The sequence below is a fragment of the Carcharodon carcharias genome, chromosome 17 (assembly GCF_017639515.1).
Source record: "Carcharodon carcharias isolate sCarCar2 chromosome 17, sCarCar2.pri, whole genome shotgun sequence".
Lineage (NCBI taxonomy): Eukaryota > Metazoa > Chordata > Chondrichthyes > Lamniformes > Lamnidae > Carcharodon > Carcharodon carcharias.
This window is the reverse complement of record NC_054483.1, coordinates 9,584,787-9,594,453: the sequence shown is the minus strand read 5'-3', so window position 1 is coordinate 9,594,453 and position 9,667 is coordinate 9,584,787.

The window sequence follows — 9,667 nt, the reverse complement described above, 5'->3', positions numbered from 1 at the left end:
ACTCTGAGTTAATTTCACTCTGAGTTAATTTCACTCTGAGTTAATTTCACTCTGAGTTAATTTCACTCTGAGTTAATTTCACTCTGAGTTAATTTCACTCTGAGTTAATTTCACTCTGAGTTAATTTCACTCTGAGTTAATTTCACTCTGAGTTAATTTCACTCTGAGTTAATTTCACTCTGAGTTAATTTCACTCTGAGTTAATTTCACTCTGAGTTAATTTCACTCTGAGTTAATTTCACTCTGAGTTAATTTCACTCTGAGTTAATTTCACTCTGAGTTAATTTCACTCTGAGTTAATTTCACTCTGAGTTAATTTCACTCTGAGTTAATTTCACTCTGAGTTAATTTCACTCTGAGTTAATTTCACTCTGAGTTAATTTCACTCTGAGTTAATTTCACTCTGAGTTAATTTCACTCTGAGTTAATTTCACTCTGAGTTAATTTCACTCTGAGTTAATTTCACTCTGAGTTAATTTCACTCTGAGTTAATTTCACTCTGAGTTAATTTCACTCTGAGTTAATTTCACTCTGAGTTAATTTCACTCTGAGTTAATTTCACTCTGAGTTAATTTCACTCTGAGTTAATTTCACTCTGAGTTAATTTCACTCTGAGTTAATTTCACTCTGAGTTAATTTCACTCTGAGTTAATTTCACTCTGAGTTAATTTCACTCTGAGTTAATTTCACTCTGAGTTAATTTCACTCTGAGTTAATTTCACTCTGAGTTAATTTCACTCTGAGTTAATTTCACTCTGAGTTAATTTCACTCTGAGTTAATTTCACTCTGAGTTAATTTCACTCTGAGTTAATTTCACTCTGAGTTAATTTCACTCTGAGTTAATTTCACTCTGAGTTAATTTCACTCTGAGTTAATTTCACTCTGAGTTAATTTCACTCTGAGTTAATTTCACTCTGAGTTAATTTCACTCTGAGTTAATTTCACTCTGAGTTAATTTCACTCTGAGTTAATTTCACTCTGAGTTAATTTCACTCTGAGTTAATTTCACTCTGAGTTAATTTCACTCTGAGTTAATTTCACTCTGAGTTAATTTCACTCTGAGTTAATTTCACTCTGAGTTAATTTCACTCTGAGTTAATTTCACTCTGAGTTAATTTCACTCTGAGTTAATTTCACTCTGAGTTAATTTCACTCTGAGTTAATTTCACTCTGAGTTAATTTCACTCTGAGTTAATTTCACTCTGAGTTAATTTCACTCTGAGTTAATTTCACTCTGAGTTAATTTCACTCTGAGTTAATTTCACTCTGAGTTAATTTCACTCTGAGTTAATTTCACTCTGAGTTAATTTCACTCTGAGTTAATTTCACTCTGAGTTAATTTCACTCTGAGTTAATTTCACTCTGAGTTAATTTCACTCTGAGTTAATTTCACTCTGAGTTAATTTCACTCTGAGTTAATTTCACTCTGAGTTAATTTCACTCTGAGTTAATTTCACTCTGAGTTAATTTCACTCTGAGTTAATTTCACTCTGAGTTAATTTCACTCTGAGTTAATTTCACTCTGAGTTAATTTCACTCTGAGTTAATTTCACTCTGAGTTATTTTCACTCTGAGTTAATTTCACTCTGAGTTAATTTCACTCTGAGTTAATTTCACTCTGAGTTAATTTCACTCTGAGTTAATTTCACTCTGAGTTATTTTCACTCTGAGTTAATTTCACTCTGAGTTAATTTCACTCTGAGTTAATTTCACTCTGAGTTAATTTCACTCTGAGTTAATTTCACTCTGAGTTAATTTCACTCTGAGTTAATTTCACTCTGAGTTAATTTCACTCTGAGTTAATTTCACTCTGAGTTAATTTCACTCTGAGTTAATTTCACTCTGAGTTAATTTCACTCTGAGTTAATTTCACTCTGAGTTAATTTCACTCTGAGTTAATTTCACTCTGAGTTAATTTCACTCTGAGTTAATTTCACTCTGAGTTAATTTCACTCTGAGTTAATTTCACTCTGAGTTAATTTCACTCTGAGTTAATTTCACTCTGAGTTAATTTCACTCTGAGTTAATTTCACTCTGAGTTAATTTCACTCTGAGTTAATTTCACTCTGAGTTAATTTCACTCTGAGTTAATTTCACTCTGAGTTAATTTCACTCTGAGTTAATTTCACTCTGAGTTAATTTCACTCTGAGTTAATTTCACTCTGAGTTAATTTCACTCTGAGTTAATTTCACTCTGAGTTAATTTCACTCTGAGTTAATTTCACTCTGAGTTAATTTCACTCTGAGTTAATTTCACTCTGAGTTAATTTCACTCTGAGTTAATTTCACTCTGAGTTAATTTCACTCTGAGTTAATTTCACTCTGAGTTAATTTCACTCTGAGTTAATTTCACTCTGAGTTAATTTCACTCTGAGTTAATTTCACTCTGAGTTAATTTCACTCTGAGTTAATTTCACTCTGAGTTAATTTCACTCTGAGTTAATTTCACTCTGAGTTAATTTCACTCTGAGTTAATTTCACTCTGAGTTAATTTCACTCTGAGTTAATTTCACTCTGAGTTAATTTCACTCTGAGTTAATTTCACTCTGAGTTAATTTCACTCTGAGTTAATTTCACTCTGAGTTAATTTCACTCTGAGTTAATTTCACTCTGAGTTAATTTCACTCTGAGTTAATTTCACTCTGAGTTAATTTCACTCTGAGTTAATTTCACTCTGAGTTAATTTCACTCTGAGTTATTTTCACTCTGAGTTAATTTCACTCTGAGTTAATTTCACTCTGAGTTAATTTCACTCTGAGTTAATTTCACTCTGAGTTAATTTCACTCTGAGTTAATTTCACTCTGAGTTAATTTCACTCTGAGTTAATTTCACTCTGAGTTAATTTCACTCTGAGTTAATTTCACTCTGAGTTAATTTCACTCTGAGTTAATTTCACTCTGAGTTAATTTCACTCTGAGTTAATTTCACTCTGAGTTAATTTCACTCTGAGTTAATTTCACTCTGAGTTAATTTCACTCTGAGTTAATTTCACTCTGAGTTAATTTCACTCTGAGTTAATTTCACTCTGAGTTAATTTCACTCTGAGTTAATTTCACTCTGAGTTAATTTCACTCTGAGTTAATTTCACTCTGAGTTAATTTCACTCTGAGTTAATTTCACTCTGAGTTAATTTCACTCTGAGTTAATTTCACTCTGAGTTAATTTCACTCTGAGTTAATTTCACTCTGAGTTAATTTCACTCTGAGTTAATTTCACTCTGAGTTAATTTCACTCTGAGTTAATTTCACTCTGAGTTAATTTCACTCTGAGTTAATTTCACTCTGAGTTAATTTCACTCTGAGTTAATTTCACTCTGAGTTAATTTCACTCTGAGTTAATTTCACTCTGAGTTAATTTCACTCTGAGTTAATTTCACTCTGAGTTAATTTCACTCTGAGTTAATTTCACTCTGAGTTAATTTCACTCTGAGTTAATTTCACTCTGAGTTAATTTCACTCTGAGTTAATTTCACTCTGAGTTAATTTCACTCTGAGTTAATTTCACTCTGAGTTAATTTCACTCTGAGTTAATTTCACTCTGAGTTAATTTCACTCTGAGTTAATTTCACTCTGAGTTAATTTCACTCTGAGTTAATTTCACTCTGAGTTAATTTCACTCTGAGTTAATTTCACTCTGAGTTAATTTCACTCTGAGTTAATTTCACTCTGAGTTAATTTCACTCTGAGTTAATTTCACTCTGAGTTAATTTCACTCTGAGTTAATTTCACTCTGAGTTAATTTCACTCTGAGTTAATTTCACTCTGAGTTAATTTCACTCTGAGTTAATTTCACTCTGAGTTAATTTCACTCTGAGTTAATTTCACTCTGAGTTAATTTCACTCTGAGTTAATTTCACTCTGAGTTAATTTCACTCTGAGTTAATTTCACTCTGAGTTAATTTCACTCTGAGTTAATTTCACTCTGAGTTAATTTCACTCTGAGTTAATTTCACTCTGAGTTAATTTCACTCTGAGTTAATTTCACTCTGAGTTAATTTCACTCTGAGTTAATTTCACTCTGAGTTAATTTCACTCTGAGTTAATTTCACTCTGAGTTAATTTCACTCTGAGTTAATTTCACTCTGAGTTAATTTCACTCTGAGTTAATTTCACTCTGAGTTAATTTCACTCTGAGTTAATTTCACTCTGAGTTAATTTCACTCTGAGTTAATTTCACTCTGAGTTAATTTCACTCTGAGTTAATTTCACTCTGAGTTAATTTCACTCTGAGTTAATTTCACTCTGAGTTAATTTCACTCTGAGTTAATTTCACTCTGAGTTAATTTCACTCTGAGTTAATTTCACTCTGAGTTAATTTCACTCTGAGTTAATTTCACTCTGAGTTAATTTCACTCTGAGTTAATTTCACTCTGAGTTAATTTCACTCTGAGTTAATTTCACTCTGAGTTAATTTCACTCTGAGTTAATTTCACTCTGAGTTAATTTCACTCTGAGTTAATTTCACTCTGAGTTAATTTCACTCTGAGTTAATTTCACTCTGAGTTAATTTCACTCTGAGTTAATTTCACTCTGAGTTAATTTCACTCTGAGTTAATTTCACTCTGAGTTAATTTCACTCTGAGTTAATTTCACTCTGAGTTAATTTCACTCTGAGTTAATTTCACTCTGAGTTAATTTCACTCTGAGTTAATTTCACTCTGAGTTAATTTCACTCTGAGTTAATTTCACTCTGAGTTAATTTCACTCTGAGTTAATTTCACTCTGAGTTAATTTCACTCTGAGTTAATTTCACTCTGAGTTAATTTCACTCTGAGTTAATTTCACTCTGAGTTAATTTCACTCTGAGTTAATTTCACTCTGAGTTAATTTCACTCTGAGTTAATTTCACTCTGAGTTAATTTCACTCTGAGTTAATTTCACTCTGAGTTAATTTCACTCTGAGTTAATTTCACTCTGAGTTAATTTCACTCTGAGTTAATTTCACTCTGAGTTAATTTCACTCTGAGTTAATTTCACTCTGAGTTAATTTCACTCTGAGTTAATTTCACTCTGAGTTAATTTCACTCTGAGTTAATTTCACTCTGAGTTAATTTCACTCTGAGTTAATTTCACTCTGAGTTAATTTCACTCTGAGTTAATTTCACTCTGAGTTAATTTCACTCTGAGTTAATTTCACTCTGAGTTAATTTCACTCTGAGTTAATTTCACTCTGAGTTAATTTCACTCTGAGTTAATTTCACTCTGAGTTAATTTCACTCTGAGTTAATTTCACTCTGAGTTAATTTCACTCTGAGTTAATTTCACTCTGAGTTAATTTCACTCTGAGTTAATTTCACTCTGAGTTAATTTCACTCTGAGTTAATTTCACTCTGAGTTAATTTCACTCTGAGTTATTTTCACTCTGAGTTAATTTCACTCTGAGTTAATTTCACTCTGAGTTAATTTCACTCTGAGTTAATTTCACTCTGAGTTAATTTCACTCTGAGTTAATTTCACTCTGAGTTAATTTCACTCTGAGTTAATTTCACTCTGAGTTAATTTCACTCTGAGTTAATTTCACTCTGAGTTAATTTCACTCTGAGTTAATTTCACTCTGAGTTAATTTCACTCTGAGTTAATTTCACTCTGAGTTAATTTCACTCTGAGTTAATTTCACTCTGAGTTAATTTCACTCTGAGTTAATTTCACTCTGAGTTAATTTCACTCTGAGTTAATTTCACTCTGAGTTAATTTCACTCTGAGTTAATTTCACTCTGAGTTAATTTCACTCTGAGTTATTTTCACTCTGAGTTAATTTCACTCTGAGTTAATTTCACTCTGAGTTAATTTCACTCTGAGTTAATTTCACTCTGAGTTAATTTCACTCTGAGTTAATTTCACTCTGAGTTAATTTCACTCTGAGTTAATTTCACTCTGAGTTAATTTCACTCTGAGTTAATTTCACTCTGAGTTAATTTCACTCTGAGTTAATTTCACTCTGAGTTAATTTCACTCTGAGTTAATTTCACTCTGAGTTAATTTCACTCTGAGTTAATTTCACTCTGAGTTAATTTCACTCTGAGTTAATTTCACTCTGAGTTAATTTCACTCTGAGTTAATTTCACTCTGAGTTAATTTCACTCTGAGTTAATTTCACTCTGAGTTAATTTCACTCTGAGTTAATTTCACTCTGAGTTAATTTCACTCTGAGTTAATTTCACTCTGAGTTAATTTCACTCTGAGTTAATTTCACTCTGAGTTAATTTCACTCTGAGTTAATTTCACTCTGAGTTAATTTCACTCTGAGTTAATTTCACTCTGAGTTAATTTCACTCTGAGTTAATTTCACTCTGAGTTAATTTCACTCTGAGTTAATTTCACTCTGAGTTAATTTCACTCTGAGTTAATTTCACTCTGAGTTAATTTCACTCTGAGTTAATTTCACTCTGAGTTAATTTCACTCTGAGTTAATTTCACTCTGAGTTAATTTCACTCTGAGTTAATTTCACTCTGAGTTAATTTCACTCTGAGTTAATTTCACTCTGAGTTAATTTCACTCTGAGTTAATTTCACTCTGAGTTAATTTCACTCTGAGTTAATTTCACTCTGAGTTAATTTCACTCTGAGTTAATTTCACTCTGAGTTAATTTCACTCTGAGTTAATTTCACTCTGAGTTAATTTCACTCTGAGTTAATTTCACTCTGAGTTAATTTCACTCTGAGTTAATTTCACTCTGAGTTAATTTCACTCTGAGTTAATTTCACTCTGAGTTAATTTCACTCTGAGTTAATTTCACTCTGAGTTAATTTCACTCTGAGTTAATTTCACTCTGAGTTAATTTCACTCTGAGTTAATTTCACTCTGAGTTAATTTCACTCTGAGTTAATTTCACTCTGAGTTAATTTCACTCTGAGTTAATTTCACTCTGAGTTAATTTCACTCTGAGTTAATTTCACTCTGAGTTAATTTCACTCTGAGTTAATTTCACTCTGAGTTAATTTCACTCTGAGTTAATTTCACTCTGAGTTAATTTCACTCTGAGTTAATTTCACTCTGAGTTAATTTCACTCTGAGTTAATTTCACTCTGAGTTAATTTCACTCTGAGTTAATTTCACTCTGAGTTAATTTCACTCTGAGTTAATTTCACTCTGAGTTAATTTCACTCTGAGTTAATTTCACTCTGAGTTAATTTCACTCTGAGTTAATTTCACTCTGAGTTAATTTCACTCTGAGTTAATTTCACTCTGAGTTAATTTCACTCTGAGTTAATTTCACTCTGAGTTAATTTCACTCTGAGTTAATTTCACTCTGAGTTAATTTCACTCTGAGTTAATTTCACTCTGAGTTAATTTCACTCTGAGTTAATTTCACTCTGAGTTAATTTCACTCTGAGTTAATTTCACTCTGAGTTAATTTCACTCTGAGTTAATTTCACTCTGAGTTAATTTCACTCTGAGTTAATTTCACTCTGAGTTAATTTCACTCTGAGTTAATTTCACTCTGAGTTAATTTCACTCTGAGTTAATTTCACTCTGAGTTAATTTCACTCTGAGTTAATTTCACTCTGAGTTAATTTCACTCTGAGTTAATTTCACTCTGAGTTAATTTCACTCTGAGTTAATTTCACTCTGAGTTAATTTCACTCTGAGTTAATTTCACTCTGAGTTAATTTCACTCTGAGTTAATTTCACTCTGAGTTAATTTCACTCTGAGTTAATTTCACTCTGAGTTAATTTCACTCTGAGTTAATTTCACTCTGAGTTAATTTCACTCTGAGTTAATTTCACTCTGAGTTAATTTCACTCTGAGTTAATTTCACTCTGAGTTAATTTCACTCTGAGTTAATTTCACTCTGAGTTAATTTCACTCTGAGTTAATTTCACTCTGAGTTAATTTCACTCTGAGTTAATTTCACTCTGAGTTAATTTCACTCTGAGTTAATTTCACTCTGAGTTAATTTCACTCTGAGTTAATTTCACTCTGAGTTAATTTCACTCTGAGTTAATTTCACTCTGAGTTAATTTCACTCTGAGTTAATTTCACTCTGAGTTAATTTCACTCTGAGTTAATTTCACTCTGAGTTAATTTCACTCTGAGTTAATTTCACTCTGAGTTAATTTCACTCTGAGTTAATTTCACTCTGAGTTAATTTCACTCTGAGTTAATTTCACTCTGAGTTAATTTCACTCTGAGTTAATTTCACTCTGAGTTAATTTCACTCTGAGTTAATTTCACTCTGAGTTAATTTCACTCTGAGTTAATTTCACTCTGAGTTAATTTCACTCTGAGTTAATTTCACTCTGAGTTAATTTCACTCTGAGTTAATTTCACTCTGAGTTAATTTCACTCTGAGTTAATTTCACTCTGAGTTAATTTCACTCTGAGTTAATTTCACTCTGAGTTAATTTCACTCTGAGTTAATTTCACTCTGAGTTAATTTCACTCTGAGTTAATTTCACTCTGAGTTAATTTCACTCTGAGTTAATTTCACTCTGAGTTAATTTCACTCTGAGTTAATTTCACTCTGAGTTAATTTCACTCTGAGTTAATTTCACTCTGAGTTAATTTCACTCTGAGTTAATTTCACTCTGAGTTAATTTCACTCTGAGTTAATTTCACTCTGAGTTAATTTCACTCTGAGTTAATTTCACTCTGAGTTAATTTCACTCTGAGTTAATTTCACTCTGAGTTAATTTCACTCTGAGTTAATTTCACTCTGAGTTAATTTCACTCTGAGTTAATTTCACTCTGAGTTAATTTCACTCTGAGTTAATTTCACTCTGAGTTAATTTCACTCTGAGTTAATTTCACTCTGAGTTAATTTCACTCTGAGTTAATTTCACTCTGAGTTAATTTCACTCTGAGTTAATTTCACTCTGAGTTAATTTCACTCTGAGTTAATTTCACTCTGAGTTAATTTCACTCTGAGTTAATTTCACTCTGAGTTAATTTCACTCTGAGTTAATTTCACTCTGAGTTAATTTCACTCTGAGTTAATTTCACTCTGAGTTAATTTCACTCTGAGTTAATTTCACTCTGAGTTAATTTCACTCTGAGTTAATTTCACTCTGAGTTAATTTCACTCTGAGTTAATTTCACTCTGAGTTAATTTCACTCTGAGTTAATTTCACTCTGAGTTAATTTCACTCTGAGTTAATTTCACTCTGAGTTAATTTCACTCTGAGTTAATTTCACTCTGAGTTAATTTCACTCTGAGTTAATTTCACTCTGAGTTAATTTCACTCTGAGTTAATTTCACTCTGAGTTAATTTCACTCTGAGTTAATTTCACTCTGAGTTAATTTCACTCTGAGTTAATTTCACTCTGAGTTAATTTCACTCTGAGTTAATTTCACTCTGAGTTAATTTCACTCTGAGTTAATTTCACTCTGAGTTAATTTCACTCTGAGTTAATTTCACTCTGAGTTAATTTCACTCTGAGTTAATTTCACTCTGAGTTAATTTCACTCTGAGTTAATTTCACTCTGAGTTAATTTCACTCTGAGTTAATTTCACTCTGAGTTAATTTCACTCTGAGTTAATTTCACTCTGAGTTAATTTCACTCTGAGTTAATTTCACTCTGAGTTAATTTCACTCTGAGTTAATTTCACTCTGAGTTAATTTCACTCTGAGTTAATTTCACTCTGAGTTAATTTCACTCTGAGTTAATTTCACTCTGAGTTAATTTCACTCTGAGTTAATTTCACTCTGAGTTAATTTCACT